This window comes from Nyctereutes procyonoides, unplaced genomic scaffold (genome assembly GCF_905146905.1).
Source record: "Nyctereutes procyonoides isolate TBG_1078 unplaced genomic scaffold, NYPRO_anot_genome, whole genome shotgun sequence".
NCBI classification, from domain to species: Eukaryota; Metazoa; Chordata; class Mammalia; order Carnivora; family Canidae; genus Nyctereutes; species Nyctereutes procyonoides.
Genome location: NW_026575155.1, coordinates 17,650,779 through 17,668,342, shown reverse-complemented (window position 1 = coordinate 17,668,342; position 17,564 = coordinate 17,650,779). Strand labels below are relative to the sequence as shown.

The 17,564-nt window shown below is 48.5% G+C and overlaps 1 protein-coding gene across 2 annotated transcripts in view; it reads right to left on the bottom strand.

Moving 5' to 3' along the window:
• The window catches only part of PCBP3 (poly(rC) binding protein 3), a 246,375-nt gene that overhangs the window by 164,745 nt on the left and 64,066 nt on the right, over positions 1 to 17,564 (bottom strand). For both annotated transcript variants that reach the window (XM_055313452.1, XM_055313455.1), the window contains exon 2: positions 6,288 to 6,323. The gene's annotated coding sequence lies outside the window, so the exon portion shown is untranslated. The remainder of the gene's footprint in view (positions 1 to 6,287; positions 6,324 to 17,564) is intronic.

Here is a 17,564-nt window from a genome sequence, read left to right as displayed (position 1 = left end):
ACACAGACACTCACATACGCAGTATTTTCATCTAAGATAAACTTACAGGACAAAAGTAGCAGCACAAATCATTGGGAAAATGAAGTATTTCTCAGTAGGATGTATTTTCAATACTTGTAAGAAACAAATATATATGTTCACCTAATAACATGCATTAAGTTAAATCCCCAGTGGGTTTACACAAGTCAATGCAAAAAATAAAAGGAGAAAAGAAAAACTTAAGTCAAAAAAGAAAGAAAGAAAAGGAAACTTTAAGTCACCGCCCACATTTAAGAACAGGAAGGGGATTTTCCAAATGTAAGACTGCCCCAAACCCGGATGCCCAAGAGCCAGGGGAACGGCCCCGCGGGGAACGAGCTGCAGGACGCCTTCCCTAGGGCAGGGAGCTTCCACGGAGGAAGGGCAGCCCGCCCGGCGGCAGAGCTGAGCGCCGCACACTGTCGCTTCCTCTGTCTCAGGGACGCGGCGCGGCTGGGACCCCCACAGCGGGGCTCAACTGGCCTCACGCGTCACTTCTGAAGCCCACGTCTCCCGCGATGGAGGTTTCCACGCGGACAAATAACGCAATCCCCCCTCGGGAAGAGGAAAAGCAGATTCACGCACAAGGATGCTCACCTCACTACCACCGATGTGAGTGACAGGCGTGAAGAAAACCCAAATAGGGCAGCCCGGGGGTGGGGGGGGGCTCAGCGGTTTAGCGCCGCCTTCAGCCCGGGGCGTGATCCTGGAGACCCGGGATCGAGTCTTGCGTCGGGCTCCCTGCAGGGAGCCTGCTTCTCCCTCTGCCTGTGTCTCTGCCCCTCTCTGCGTATTCTCATGAATAAATAAACAAAATATTTCTAAAAAAAAAAGAAAACCCAAATATATCAAACAAAAAGGGGATGACGTAATAAAAAATACCTGCAGTTGACACTCTCCTTGAACACAGGTCTGAGCTGTTACATGGGTCCCACTTGGACATGAATTCTTTCGCGGCACACACCATGCAGTGCTGTGAATGTTTTTTGTTATGATTTTCTTAGTGACGTTTTCTTCTCTCCAGCTCACTTCACAGCAACAGAGTACATTACTACAAGTTACGTGCCGCGGGCAGTTCACGTGCGAGTAGGGCTTCCAGGCAACACTGGGCTGCTGGCAGGTGAGTGTAGGACGGCTCAAAAGTCATACACGGATTTTCGACTGTGTGGGAGGGAGGTCAGCGAGGGTCCGCTGTCCATCTCGCAAGTGGAAACCCTACAAACTCTTTTGAAACTCACGTCTCTGACCAGGTAACGTGGGACATCTTGCAGCACAGCGTTCAGTTTAAAAGCAGGGCCCAGATGTCTCTTCACCCCCAGGCGAAGTTTGGGAGGAAAGAGACCAAGTGTGAGCAGCGGTGCTGCGGCGCCAGGGCCTGGAGCACCATCAGGGAAGGCTTAGCACGGAGGGCGGCGGGAGGTGATGACGCACGACAAACGCAGGGACCAGGCGGCACGGGGTCTGGGAGCCTGGGAAAGAGCACGTCACAAGAGGGGGTCACTCGACGGAAGCTGCAGGGCTCAAGCTCCCAGGGGAGAAAGGCTTTTTACTGGATTCAGGGAAGTAGAGGCCTCGCAAGCTGGCCAAGCGGGGAGGATGGAGCCCCGCTGGGGAGCACCAGATGGCCCGGCAATGGAGCTGGGCCCAGGCAGGAGCAGAGACGGCTGCGGGTGGGGGAGTAGCTCTCCTAATTTTTTTTTTTTTTTTTTGTAAAACCGTATTTGTCATACAATGTTTTAATTTTTATTTTTAACAAAATTAAAAATGTACAGTTTTAAAAGTCAAAGAAATCCACAGCGTTTACAGTCAATGGTGCCCCCCGCACCCCACCTCTGGGGCCTCGGTCCCACTGGCAATCTTCCCCTCTGGGTTCTTTCCCTCTTTGGTCTTTATCTCCAGAGTTTAATGACTACAGTCCTCGGTCCCTTCTATTACCTGCCTCCTAGAAAACAGGAGACTCCCCTCCCCACCCCGCGGCCCCCTGCCCCCTGCCCGAGGGCGGTCCTTCTCCTCCAGAGGCTCCAAGCCCCTGTGCGCCCCTCACAGCCGCACACCCTCCCTTCTGGGACCCGCGGGGGCTCCCCGGAGTGCGTGAGGGCCGCATCTGGTTGCCTAGTTTTCTGCCTTCTCATTGCTAACCTGCCTGTGGACCCTGGGCAGGGATGAGTCACCTCCTGGTCCCTGCAGCCCGGCAGGACACAGCTGAGCAGCCCCTGGCTTCTGGCCCCTCCCCTGCACGGTCCCAGCGTTCTGGGGGCCACCAGGGCAGAGGCAGGTTCCCGCTGCCCCGTAGCCCCGCTGTCCCCCAGAGCAGTCCCCTCCACCGGCCTCGGGGCCTAGGACAGAGGCCACGGGATCAGAGCTTCAGCCGGTGGCCGGAGGGGCCCCCAGGCTTGGGGGGCCGGGTTACCCTGACAGGCTGTGCCCCTTTCATCTTTACCGCCCGCTCGTTTTCAGAGGCCCACGGCGTGGCCATCGGCGTCCGGGCTCCCGGGCTCCCGCGGCGTCTGCTTCCTGAGCTCCCAGGCCCCGTCACTCCCTTCAGTCTCCTGGTGGCCTCCGCCTTTTAAAAATATCTCACCTGTCACTCGGGTGGGCTCCCAAGCAGCAGCAGAGGTCGCTGTGAATTCATCTGCCATTTTGGCGGCGAATCAAGGCAGATTTTTTGATTTTAAGGTGGGAGCTCTCCCGGCGCCCGCCCTGCCCGGGGCGCAGCCAGACCCGCCCGGAGGAGGGGCGGCCTCCGGGGGCTTTCGGGCGACAACGGCAGCGGCAGCGCCTCTTCTCTCCCTGAGCCTGGGCTCCCGTCAGATTGGGCACCCGACGAAGAGGCCGCCCGGGGCTCAGCGGTGGAGCACGTGCCTTCGGCCCAGGGCGTGACCCCGGGTCCCGGGATCGAGTCCCGCGGCGGGCTGCCTGCGTGGAGCCTGCGTCTCCCTCTGCCCGTGGCTCTGCCTCCGTCTCTCTCTCTGTGTCTCTCATGAATAAATAAACAACATAAAAGAAAAATAAACGGAACCTGAGGAAGAGAGGCCGGACCTACAGAGCCTGCCCCCGTCAGAGCGAGCCCACCGGGGGCCAGGGCAGGCCCGGGGGCCGCCCCGGACACGGACACGGACACGGACACGGCGGGGAGGAGCCCAGAACGGGCGAGCTTGAAGGCTCCTTCTCACGCGAGCCGAGTCTGCCAATTCCAGGGTGAGAAGTGTCACCTCAAGGCGACGCAGGAACACAGCCCACACCGCACAACCAAGTCAGTATCACAGAAAAGACCTCACGGTAAATAAAAAACTCGATAGTCTTGTTCGTTATCATGGGCTCTTCGTGTCCTGATCCTCACGTGGTCGAAGGCGCAGTTCCCGGGCAGGCGGGGAGCGGGTTCTGCCAACGAGCAGCTGTGGGGCCCTGTCTCCCCTGTAAGACCAAGTGGGATGTCAGGGGTCCCGGCCGTGTCAGAGCACAGCCATCGCACAGAAGCGGCTTTATCACGGGAGACTGCCCTGCACCTCTCTCTCGGGAAGTGTGGCAAGTTCTCAGAGATGTGCAAATGGAAAACCAAGTCTCTGCGAAGCTGCCACTCCCCTGGGAAGCCTCCCTGCAGATGAGCTCCATGCTGGCTTGTGGAAGGCCCATGGGAAGGCCCAGCAGGACTGGGCTAGGACCGCCCCGGAGTCAGCCGCCTCTGCTCCGACCAGCTCGGGGCTCCTGAGAGCTCCCTCCTCACCTGCAGAAGAGGCCATGGGTGCCCTCCGAGCTCCCTGCCCTTGCTTAACCAAGCCTCAGGGAATTCCCAGAATCGGTGCTGCAACCCTCTGGAATCACAGTCTGGGCAGCCAAGTGGTGCTGCTGATCCCTGCCTCTCAGCGTGGCTGCGGGGGGCCTTCCCTCCCGGGAGCCCGAGGTGCCGTGCACACGAGCTGTGCACACAGGGTGGGCCACCCTGGGCCAGCCCATGCCACCCAAGCATGCTTGCTTACTTCCAGAACTGTTGGCCAGGTTCCCCATTTGCCAGGAGGAGATATTTGGACAACAGCAAACCTAGGGGGAAAGAGGCCCAATACATACAAGGGGTTGTTTATATGCCTGAATTCCAGAGGCCCTCCCCTCGGGATGTCTGTGAAAATTAGATCCAGATTTGCACAATTACAGAGTTGGTCCCAAGCCAGTGGGGATTTGGCTGTCCTCTAAGAAGCAAGTAGTATAACAGCTTTAGTTTAACAACCCGACACTGAGATAAAAAAGACTACCGGGTTCCCCGCTCCCACCCTGGACCCCGGTGCCCCGCAGAGTGAGAACTGGCCTCAGGACAACCCTCCAGGCCCCCGATGTGCACCCTGTTGCCCTGTGACCTCATCTCCTGCACCTGCACCCTCACTCACTCCGCTCCAGCCATACTAGTCCTGCAATGCTCTGGAAGCACGAGGGCTCATGGACCCCTGGCCTGTAAGGATTTGCTCCAGGACCCACAGGGCTCACTCCTGCCCCTCCTGTAGGCTCTACACAGACACCCCTAGTCAGGGTAGGCCTATTGCAACTGCAGCCAGTACTCCCACACCTGATCCTCCCGAACCTCCTCCACAGCAAGCATCCCCACCTGACACACTGTGAGGTGTTTATTTAGTATATTTAGGTTTTGTAAGCCTCACATGGGTATGAGCCAAAGGAAGCTGGGATTTCAGAAGAGTGCCTGGCATATCACAGGCACTTCGTAAATATTTGCTGAATGAATGAAAGAACAAACAAGGCCTTTGTTCATGCAATTTGTTAATGAAGAACTTTCCTCTTCTTTTTTTTTTTTTTTTTTTTTTTAAGATTTTATTTATTTGGGCAGCCCGGTGGCTCAGTGGTTTAGCACCGCCTTCGGCCCAGGGCATGATCCCAGAGACCCAGGATCGAGTCCTGCATCAGGCTCCCTACATGGAGCCTGCTTCTCCCTCTGCCTGGGTCTCTGCCTCTCTCTCTGTCTCTTATTAATAAATAAGTAAATCTTAAAAAAAAGATTTTATTTATTTATTCATCAGAGACATAGGTGGGGTAGAGAGAGAGACAGAGAGGCAGAGACCCAGGCAGAGGGAGAAGCAGGCTTCCTGCAAGGAGCCCAACGTGGGACTCGATCCTAGATCCCGGGATCATGCCCTGAGCCAAAGGCAGATGCTCAACCGCTGAGCCCCCCAGGTGTCCCATCCTCTTTCCTCTTCTAACATCAGTCAGGACTCTGGTTACCCTCCAGCCCTAAATGCCTTCGCACACCTGCTCCCGACTCCTCACCGCCGGCACTGTCTCTCTGAGGGAGCTGCTGATTCAGTCACAGCCCCTGCTGCAGGCCACAAGCTCTGGAAGCGTGCTGGGCTATGACTGTAGTGCTCTCTGACCAGGATCAGCTGAGCTCAGGATGCCAGGGTGGCCCCTTCGGGCTGCCATCAAGACCATCAGGAGGGGCAGACACTGAATGCAGAGCCCCCGTCTCATCAACAAGGCCGTTCCTGCTTCTCCTACTGTTGTGAAGAAACTCAAGCTCGTGAGATCAGAGGCCTAGGCTCAATTCCTCATCTCACCACTGACCACACAGTGGTGCCAAGTCACTGAGCCTTGGAAAGTGAGCAGAGCAATGGTACCTACCTCACAGGACACTGTGAGGACGGAGTGAGGAATTAGATGGGAAGAATCCAAACCGGCAAAGCTGGCACAAATCAAGCACTTCAGAAACATTAAGGGCTATCATGACTACATTAGTATTCCATGCAAAAAAATGCTAAAAACCAAGTTTCCTGCCGAAAACTTTTAGAAAACAACATTTATAAGCTTTAGGAAAAGACATGTTAAGGATTTAAAAGGAATCATTTCAAGGTAGTTTCTGTAAAACTGGAGTCAAGGCCACATACAGGTGTCCACACAGCCTGAACTCCCCACCATGGCCACAGTACACATTTGTCACTGCCAGGTTGGTGTGCACTGGTGAAATGTGGGACTAACGCACACGTCCAGCGACCTATACTGACAATCGGCCCACAGGCCCCCTGCTGGACAGTTTGGTCAGGTTAAGTTGGAGAAAAAAGTTTAATAGAAAAGGAGAAAATGGCTTCGTTTAATATCTTGGTTCTACAAAAGTCAGAAAGAAATCATGCAAATCACAGGTCCCTTGCGTGATGTGAAACCAGGCCACAGGCAGAGGCAGCGCGACACACGGCTTCATGTGCAACTGACGTAGAAAGAATCACTCAGTTTAAAGCCACAATCTCTATAAAAGCATTAGAAGAAGCACTACTTACATGGAACCATGTGAAGATCTCTCTCTGTAGATAACCCTGTAAATGAGTTAAAAAGAATAATTATAATTGGAAATCATACATAGAAAATAAACCAAAGAAAAATCTACCACCTTAGACGCCAAATTTTATCAAACCAAAGGGATTTATTTAAAAAATATACTTATAAATCAGTTATTTAGGAGCTCAAAGGAAATTTCCCAGAGGGAAAAGTTTCCACAGAAGAGGTTAGATTCTAAATTGAGTTCAGAACTTAAGATATGGGGGTGTAGGTGGGACCCCTAGTGCACCACATGGTCTCAGCTCCAAGTCTGAAGCACGTGTCACCTGGACAACAGGACAAGGCACCCTGCCTGTGCAAAGACTTAATGTTTAGGGAAACGGCACCGCCAAAGGCTCCTACGAGCAGCTCAAGGCCTGTGTACAGTGAGGACTGAAGACCGGAGGAAGACCAGAAACCCCTAACACAGGACGTCCGTCCACTTCTAGCCAAGACAGAAGACAGACCAGATAGACTCTCCAGCTACAAACCGTTAAAACACAGACAAAAGACGTGAGACAGGGTTTTGAGACATAGGACAACAGGCAGCACAAGATGATCCTGAGGGGAGGAAACAAATGTGATGCCTCCTGACTGCATAGACTATACCACTTGGGCTTGGGTAGCGATCCCGGGGTCCTGGGATCGATTCCTGCATCGGGCTCCCCAAGGAGTCTGCTTCTCCCTCTGCCTATGTCTCTCTGCCTGTTTCTCATGAATAAATAAGTAAATAAATAAATAAAATCTTTAAAAAAAAGAAATATATCTCATAATAAGAATAGTTGATCACTAAGAAATAGATCCAGAAAGTATGCAAAGAAATAATTAGTACACAAAGTCTTTAAAATAGCTGTTAGAAAGACACTGTTTATATTCAAGAAGATAGAGGAAAGCACAACATGCTAAGGAGAGACATGAAAAGCATCAAAAAAAAATCAAGTATCTGAAATGGAAAATATACTTGATGGAACCAACAATACTTTAGACTCTGCAAGAAGAAAGATTAGTCAATGTGCAGACAAAACAAGCTGAGCAGACAGAAAGCATCTCAAATGAAACATAAAGAAAGGCTCCCCCCACAGAAGAGCAGAAACAGAATTGGATACGCACACGCACACACACATTACATAAACATAATGTAACTGAAGATCCGAGGGGAGGACAGGATGGGACAAAAATAAACTTCAAGAAATAATGGCAAAAAAAAGTTTGAAATTCGATGAAAATTATGAACCCATAGATCCAAGAAGGTCAACAATTCCCAAAGAGAAAAAAACATGAAGGAAATTAAACCAAGGTACATCATAACCAGCTTACCTAGAGAAAAATCTTAAAAACAGCCAGACAGGGGCACTTGGGTGGCTCTCAGTAGGTTGCACGACTGCCTTCAGCTCAGGTCATGATCCCAGGGTCCTGGGATGGAGCCAGAGTTGGGCTCCCTTGCTCAGCAGGCCATCTGCTTCCCCCCTCCCTCTGCCCTTGCTCATGCACTCCCCTCACTATCTCTCTCTCTCTCTCTAATAAATCTTAAAAAAACAAATGAACAAAACCAGCCAGACAAAAAAGAAACATTATGTACAGAGGGACACAGATATGGTGGACAGAGGTCTCAGAAACAATGCAAGTCAGAAACCAGCAGAATGACATCTCTAAAGTGATTGGGGACAAAACTGTCAACCCGAAATACCATACGTAGTGAAAATAACTTTCAAATACAAAGGCAAAAAAAAAAAAAAAACCAAAGGCAAAATAAAGACTTTTTCCAACAAACAAAAGCTAAAATAATTCATCACCAACACACTTGAACTACAAATAATATTAAGCTAAGTCTATCACACAAGAGGAAAATGATATCAAAAGGAAATCCAGATCCACAAAAAAGAAGTAAAAAGCACTGGAAAAAAAATTCAATGAATAAATATAAAAGCCTTTTTCTTGATTTTAAGACTGTTTTAAAACATAATAGACTATTTAAAGCAAAAGTATTAACAATGAGCTTGGAGTTTATAAAATATAGAAGTAAATGGCTTGGGGATAATAACATAAAGGCCACGAGAAGTGAGACAGAAGTATACTGTCATTAGATTTTATATTCTAAGTGAATGAGTATAATATTACTTGAAGACAGATGGTGACACAGATATATACAATGAATCTCAGGCAACCTCTTAAAGAGATATCACTACTAAGCTGGTAAAGGTGCTAGAATTGATCATTAAAAGTACACAGCCCAATATAAGACAGAAAAAGAGGACTAGTAACAAGTAGGACAAATAAAAAAAACTATGGCAAAATGATGGATTTAAATAAAATCATATCAATAATCACATTAAATACGAATGATGTAAACGCTCTAATGAAAATTAAGAGATCTTTAAGAATAGATTTAAAAAACCAGCAGTCCATTATATACTTTACTTATAAGAAACCCACTTTAAATACAAACATACAAATAGGTTGAAAGAAAAACATTGGAAAAGATGTACCATGCTAGCCCTAATCAAAAAAAAAAAAAAGATGAAATGGCTATATTAACACCAGAAAAACTGGGTCTGGGCAAAGCAAAGAATACTATCAGAAGTAAAAAAGGGACATTACATAATAATGAAGGGTCAAACAACTAAACAGAAGATCAGCAAAGGGTATATGAGACTCAACAACACTACCATCAACACCTAATTGACGCTCACACTCTACACAGTAACAACACAACATACCTTATTTTCAGTGATCATGGAATATTTTCAAAGACCATATTCTGAGCCATTTTTAAAAGTCTTAATAAACGTAAAAGATTAAAATCAGAAGTAGTGTGTTCACTGACCACAAGGGAATTCAATTAGAAATCAGTTACAGAAAATAGCACACTTACAAGTAGTACGTGAGAAAGAAGAAATCGGGAGTAGAAACTATAAAGTAGTCTTAACTGAATAAAAATGAAAACACAACATATCAAAATGTGTGGGATGCAGAAAAAGCAGTACCATGAGGGGAAAAAAAATTTTTTTAAAGATTTTATTTATTTATTCCTGAGAGACACACAGAGAGAGAGGGGGGCAGAGACCCAGGCAGAGGGAGAAGCAGGCTCCCTGCAGGGAGCCCGACGTGGGACTCGATCCCGGCATTCTGGGATCACGCCAAGCCAAAGGCAGGCGCTCAACTGCTGAGCCACCCAGGTGTCCCACCACGAGGAAAATTTATAGCACTAAATCCCTAGATTAGGAAAAAAGAAAGTTCTGAAGTCAATAAGCTAAGGTTCTACTATCTCAAAATTAGAAAAAGAGAGAGCATATTAAGTCCAAAGTAAGCAGGAGAAAAGGAATTAAGAAATGAGCTGAGGGATCCCTGGGTGGTGCAGCGGTTTGGCGCCTGCCTTTGGCCCAGGGCGCGATCCTGGAGACCCGGATCGAATCCCACGTCGGGCTCCCGGTGCCTGGAGCCTGCTTCTCCCTCTGCCTATGTCTCTGCCTCTCTCTCTCTCTCTCTCTCTGTGTGTGACAGAAAGAAAGAAAGAAAGAAAGAAAGAAAGAAAGAAAGAAAGAAAGAAAGAAAGAAAGAAAGAAAGAAAGAAAGAAAGAAAGAAAGAAAGAAAGAAAGAAAGAAAGAAAGAAAGAAAGAAAGAAGCTGAAAAGCAATTAAGAAAAATAAGATAGAGAATTGTTGAATCATTATGTTGTATATCTGAAACAAGGGTATCACTGTATGTCGACTAACCATTAATTGAAAAAATAAAACACAGAATTAATGAAATAAGAAATTGGTTCTTTGAGAAGATCAATAATATTGATAAACATCTAGCCATACTCATCAGGAAAAAAAGGTGAAGACACAGATGAGCAGTCCCAATAATGATGAATAGAATACTACCGATACAAAGGCCACTAAAAAGACAATGAAGTTAAAAACCACCATGTGGAACCATTTCACATCTACCAGGATGGCTGTAATCAAAGCAGCAGAAAATAACATGTGTTGGTTAAGAACGTGGAGAAACAGGCACCTTGGCGTCTCACTGGTGTTAGTGACACGCTGTGCAGCCTCTGTGGAAAAGCCTGCCAATTCCTCAGAAAGGTAAACACAGAATTACCATGACTCAGCGATTTCACATCACATTATACATCCAAAAGAGCTAAAAACAGAGATTCACACAGATATTTGTTCATAGCCTCATTATTCTAAAATAGCCAAAATATGGAAACAACTTAAGTGTCCATCAGTGGATGAATTGATAACCAAACTGGAATATATCCATACACAATGGAATATTCCACAGGCATTAAAAAAAAAAAAAAAAAGGAAGGAAGGAAGTACTGATCCACACTACAACTCAGATGAACCTTGAAAACATGACACTAAATGAAAGAAGCCAGACACAAACGGTCGTATACTGCATATGATTCCATTTATAAGAAATAGCCAGAATAGGTCAATCTACAGAGATTGAAAGCAGATTCGTGGTGTCCAGGGCATGGGGAAAGAGGAAACGGGAAGTAATTACTTAATCATCCAGACAAACGGATACTCATTTATCTGGGTGATGAAAAAAGTCTGAAACTGGGTGGTGGTTGTATGACACTGTGAATGTACTGAATGCCGCTGAATCGTATACTTTAAAATGATTAATTGCATGTTATGTGAAATTTACACCAATAAATCAATAAATAAAACAGAATGCAATAAGGGAATGTTAGGACCTATTGCACGTTAATAAATTTAATAACACAGATGGAATTCTTAGAAGAATCAAGCCATCCAAACTCACTCAAGAAGGTTATAGATAACCCTATATGCATTCAAGAAATTGAACTCTAGTTAAAAACCTTCCCACCAAAAAGGATGGCTTCAGTGGTGAATTCCGTGAACTAGTCAAGGAAAAAAATAAGACAAATTCCTTACTAACTCATCCCCCAAATGTAGTACAAATGAACACTTCGCAACCCATTCAGTGAGGCAGGTATATTAACTTGATACCAAAAAAAAAAACAGAAAAATACGCTAAAAGTAAACATATCATTATTCCTCATAAATGTAGTTGCAAAAGTTCTTAAATTCTAGCATATCAAACCATGTAATATAAAAAAATAATTACTGGGGATCCCTGGGTGGCGCAGCGGTTTGGCGCCTGCCTTTGGCTCAGGGCGCGATCCTGGAGACCCGGGATCGAATCCCACGTCGGGCTCCCAGTGCATGGAGCCTACATCTCCCTCTGCCTGTGTCTCTGCCTCTGTGTGTGTGTGTGTGACTATCATAAATAAATAAAAATTTAAAAAAATAAAAAAATAAAACTTAAAAATCTGATCAAAAGGGACTGCTATAAAAACGACAAGTGAAAAAACAAAAAAACAAAAAACAAAAAACGACAAGTGAGGTGGCTGAACAGGAGAACAGTGCCCCGAAGGGCTGTCCAGAACACACGGAGCTCTAACATTTAGTAAGAAAGCAAACAGCATCATTTTCCAAATGGGCTAATTAAATATTTGATCAAATACGTGGCCGGGGTGGACATACGGGCGGCCGGGCGGGCGGAGAGGAGAGCGTGCCCTGCAGGCCAGCCGGCCGCGGCCCGGGGTGGAGCGTGCAGGTCACCCAGAGACATGGGTCTCCGATTCCTGAGAGCCACAGGAGAGGAAATTTAAGAGACGAGCCTCCACGACGTCAAGAGGGGCTGCCCCGCCTGCTAGACGGGGACAGGCAGCCCCGGTGGGATGCGGTGCTCCCGGGGCGCTGGCCGGAGAAGCCCGGAGCACTCGGGGAGCCCTGGGCCGGGCACCACGGCCTCGGGCGCCGCAGCCTCTGCTTCCTGGGGTTGGGCTGGGGGAGCTCTGCTCCTCCCCTGACTGTACACTTCCTCCTCCAGGTGCGCCCCGCACTCCACAGCCAAGCACACATTCCCCACGGGGTTCCCTAAATCCATCTCCCCGCCCTGCCCTCACCCCTGAGCTGCTGCACCAACTGCCCACCTGACCAAGCAACTAGGGTATCTAGACTGAAGTCCAAGAGCCATCCCTGACCATCCCGAGGCCATCGCACCTCGGTGCTCGGCCTCCCGGAGTCGCTCCGGTCCTCTTCGCCAGCCTCCCTGACCCGTCCCCCAGCAAGACCGTCGGCCCGGCCCAGCCCTGGCACCCACCACGCTCTCCATCTGCAGGCTGTGGCCTCCCCAGCAGACCCGCTTGCCCTGCCGCCCCGCAGCGGAGGGAGCTTCAGAGACCCCACGTGCTGGGGAGTGACCCCGCGGCTCCTCGGAGGGGAGGCAGAGAGCCGCCGCTTTTCTCCAAAGCACATTTCCGCCCACCCTTGGCTCACTGTCCCCACCTCCCCACTGGCCTCCCAGGCTGCTCTCCCACGGCGTGACCACCACCTCCTCTGCAAGGCCTCCTAGGCCACCTGGCGGGTGCTCCCCAACTCCCTGCCAGTCTTCCTGCTCTGCGCCCCCTGCCAGGCGCCGGGGCACTGTTAGCTGAATTCCCTTGATTCTTGGCTCTCCCCCACCAGAAGGGACCCCACGGCGGCAGGGACCGAGCTCCGGGAAGGGCACCGGTGGGAAGCAGGTCCCTGTGCGTGCCGGACAGTCAGGTGCACGTGCGAGCAGACGGAAGGACGGACGGGCACTGCACCAAGCGGGCCTGCACACAGCTCAGGGCTCCGGCCCCGGCCCCGAGAGGCGAGGCTCCAAAGCACAACAGGCCGCGCTTCAAGTGTGCTGGGAGGCTGAGGACGCGGACCTCTGCGTCGGTGGCTCTCCTCTCTTTTTTTCAAAAGAGCAGAATAAGATTACACTTCCTGGACGGGGGGGGGACGAGATAAGCCCCGAGAACCTTGCAATTCAATGAATGAGGGAAAAACACGGAATCACAGCGTGTCTGATCCGAGGCCGTCATTTGCTCCGAGCGCACACGGCCCGGGCGAACACGGCTGCCAACACGCCTGGGCCACGTGAGCCACAGCCCAGGGCGCAGGTTTCCCCTCCAGCCCCCCTTGGAACAGGACACCCCAGCACCCCAAACGTGACCACACACAGTCACAACAGAATTCTAGCATCAGAGATACATTTTAAAAGCACTGACTAGGGGATCCCTGGGTGGCTCAGAGGTTTAGCACCTGCCTTTGGCCCAGGGCGTGATCCTGGAGTCCTGGGATCGAGTCCCGCGTCAGGCTCCCTGCATGGGGCCTGCTTCTCCCTCTGCCTGTGTCTCTGTCCCTCGGCCTCTCTCTCTCTATCATGAATAAATAAATAAAACCTTTAAAAAACAGAAATAAAAATAAAATAAAAGCACTGACTAGAAAGGAGACAAAATGAACAAGCAAAATTCTATTCCTTTTTTGCAGACTTAGCCATAAATGCAAATACTAGTACTGTTCTTATTTGAGCTACTGTTTGTAGCTTTCCTACCGTTAGGTGCAGAGGACTTTTATAGGATCTTCGTATTCCAACCAGAGCTTCTACCTAGAAGCCCTCCCTTCCTGAAGGTGGTCCTCCCACAGCAGCCTCCATGCTCATAGCCCGAAGTCACTGAGCCGATAACTCACGGATGGAGGGTGCTCTTTGGGATCCCACAGAGGCCCCCATGCCAACCCCAGGGCCCCCTGACATTTGCCTTTTTCCTCACCCATGGCCACCCACACAAGTCCAAGTATCTGACACCCCTTGTCACCCTCATACTCACACGGACATTGCTGATATTTTACATCAGGGGTTTTTTTTTATGATTTTATTTATTTATTCATGAGACACAGAGAGAAAGGCAGAGACACAGGCAGAGGGAGAAGCAGGCTCCCTGCAGGGAGCCCGACGCGGGACTCGATCCCAGGACTCCAGGATCACGCCCTGGGCCGAAGGTGGCGCTAAACCGCTGAGCCCCCCGGGGCTGCCCTACATCAGAGTTTTCATATTCATGTTATGCAACGGCCCAGCCCATGGCTGTGAAGGCAGGGAGAGTCCTTGCCGCCCCACTGCACTGGGACCCCATAGGCTCCCCTTCTCCTTCCAACATGGAGCTGGCTTCTAGGGATCCCCCATCAGAGGAGGATGAGCAAGCGGAGAGCAGCAGAATGGGCGCAGTGGCTGTGGGCCACCACATGGAACGTTTTAGGCCACCGCTTCCAAAGGCCACTTAACAGTGACCTGCGGTAAGGCCGGCGGCTCTACAGCAGGACACACCTGGAAATGCCACTCCTGGGACTCTGCTCAGAGGTCCTATTTTTGCTAAATGGGACTTTGCACTTTGATGGCTCTCAAAAAAGGAAAAATGAGCAAATGCCATTTTTTTATCCACGGGGCCACAGTAAAGCTCTGACTTCAGGAGGGAGACAGCCTTGACTCCAAATTTCTCTAGATCTGGGGGGACAGACTGTCTCATTAACCCACCCCCTGCAGCAGAACGAACTTCGAGTTCTGCCAACGAGAGTCAGGGGTAACTAGGGTTTAAAAGAGCTTCTGTAGGGGGAGGACGGGCAAGGATGATTCAGCTTCATTCCCATCACAGAAGCTACCAATGCAATTACCCTTTCTAAATAATTATACTCTTGGTGATGGTCTCAGGAGAAAAGAGGAGGAGGTAGCCAGGGGGCCGAGCTTCTCTACTCCTCCACCTCAAAAAATAGCATCTAGAGGTCAATGCACGGAGGTGACGTGGTCAGTAAGGCCAAGGGGTCCCTGTATGGCGGGCCCACCCCACTCCCTGGGCCCGGACAGCAGGCCCTTTCATCCAGCCACACACCAGTGATGATGTGCTTCCACCGCTTAGATCGGGCCTGTGCTCACAGCACCCACCCTCATCTGGGGATGGGGTATTCTATGTTTCATTTTCCCATTTAGTACACCATATAGCACGTGCATGAGTACAAACAGGTGCACCCATATTGCAATATTTTTTATTATACTATTGAGCTTTATTCACCATGAACTTGCAATCATATATAAAAGGATTTTTGTCTCAACCTCAGCACAATGGACTTATTAAATTAAAAAACTCCATTATTTTTTCCCCTCCTTGGCTTTCTGAGGGGGTCACCCTCCCTACCAGACTCAGACACAGGAGATCCGTCTGCGCTCTCACCAGGTACTGAAGCGGCCTAAAATGCATCTACTAGACTTTCTGGACAACTGCCCAAATTCAAGGGTTTCGATCAGTGATAGTGGGTGAGTTCTGTACACCTGTGCCCTGGAACCCCCCGACGAGAGAAGCTGCCAAGCAGGGGAAGGCCCCCGCGTCGGTCTCCTGCCTTGCGCACAGACTCTGTCTTTATCACAACAAGTGTGCATCATCCTGTGACAGCAAAACACCTGCCTGCTCTTTATACAAAAAGTTTGGAAGGTATAGAAAAGTCCAAGAAATATGTTCAAAAGCACCTGCGACTCCCAGATGAAAAACACCAACAGCAGTAAACTTCTGTTTTCTTCTAGAAGTTTTTTTTTTATCATTTACCTATATATATTTTCATTCTTAAAAAAGATTTATTGATTTGAGAGAGCACGAGCAGGAGGGGCAGAGGGGGAGGGAGAGAGAATCTCAAGCTGACTCCACGATGAGCACAGAGCTTGACACGAGGCTCGATCTCACTACCCTGAGATCACGACCGGAGCCAAAACCAAGAATCAGACACTTAACTGACTGAGCCACCGAGGCATCCCCTCTATTATTTTTTAAGCAAAATGAGATGATTATATATGCTTTCAGAACAATCTACCTGTGTCCATAATATCTGTAGAAAATGTTCATATAACAGCTTGTTTTTAGCCTTTTAAGGTTTATTGATACCTAAAGAAATTTGTCCATAAAAATAGAACATATCTACTATTTGAAATTACCTGCATTGCTTTTATGCTTAGAAAATGCTTCTGCATCTCAGAGATCAGACTAATTTTCATATAGTTCTTCTCTATTAAAAAAAATATAGGGATCCCCGGGTGGCTCAGTGGTTTAGCACCTGCCTTCAGACCAGGGCGTGATCCTGGAGCCCCGGGATCGAGTCCCACATCAGGCTCCCCGCACGGAGTCTGCTTCTCCCTCTGTCTGGGTCTCTGCTTCTCTCTCTCTCTGTATCTCTCATGAATAAATTTTTAAAAAACCTTTTAATATATATATATATATATATATATTGTTTCTCCTCTAATTATAAAAGTGATATTTGTTCATTTACGAAAATTTCAAAAATTCAGAAATGTGTGAACATAGATACCGTCAGTGGTTCCAGATCTCAGAAGCAGACACCATAAGCCTTTGGTTTTTATCTCATTGAGAGGACTTTAAAATACACACACACATACACACACACACACACCCCAATATTTCATGTGATAGATACTGTTTTTATGTGTATTTTGACTTCATATGCTGAGTGCATTTTTTCACGCCATAAGTCATTCCTATAACTGCTAACTGCTGCCTAATATTCTCTGTGTTGAGAAAAACAGTAACTGATTTACTAAACCTCTGTTATTGGCCCTTTAGGCTGCTTCCACGGGTTAATTATTTAAACTAATTCTGCAATGAACATCCTCCAGGATTGTTTCCTGAAGATGAATTCTTAAGAGCAGAATTTTCAGCCAAAGTGCCAGAGAACTTCAGAGCCCCTGACACACAAGGATGAAGAGCCCCCAGGTCCCCTTCTCTGTGCGGTCTGAGACACCAAGTGACATGTGACAGTCTGATCTCTGTGATTCTGTGCCAAAACTCCGTATTATAAACTTTCCCAGGCAGCCCAGGTGGCTCAGTGGTTGAGCACCTGACTTCAGCCCAGGGCCTGACCCTGGAGACCCGGGATCGAGTCCCGCGTCGGGCTCCCTGCATGGAGCCTGCTTCTCCCTCTGCCTGTGTCTCGGCCTGTGTGTGTGTGTGTCTCATGAATAAATAAATAAAATCTTTAGAAAATAAAAAAAATTAAAATAAAATAAACGCCAATGAGACAAAGAACGATGTGTGTGCATTTATCTGTTAGCACTGAGGGGCAGCATCTTTCCATATTTTTTTTTATATCTCTGCTCCTTCAATAAACTGCCTGCTCAAAATCCACTGGGTATGAACCAATGAAACACATGAGGATAACAAAAAAGGAGGATGCACATTATTTTCTGGTCAAAGGCTCAACAAATTTAAGTAAATAGACTGTAGAAAAGAAGAGATTCGGGTGTTTTCTATATTGGATTTAAAAAAACTTAATGGATCTAATAATAATTGAATTGAATTGGACTGGGAGGAAATCAGGGTGAAGTCAGAGCCATAACAGGTCTACCTCTA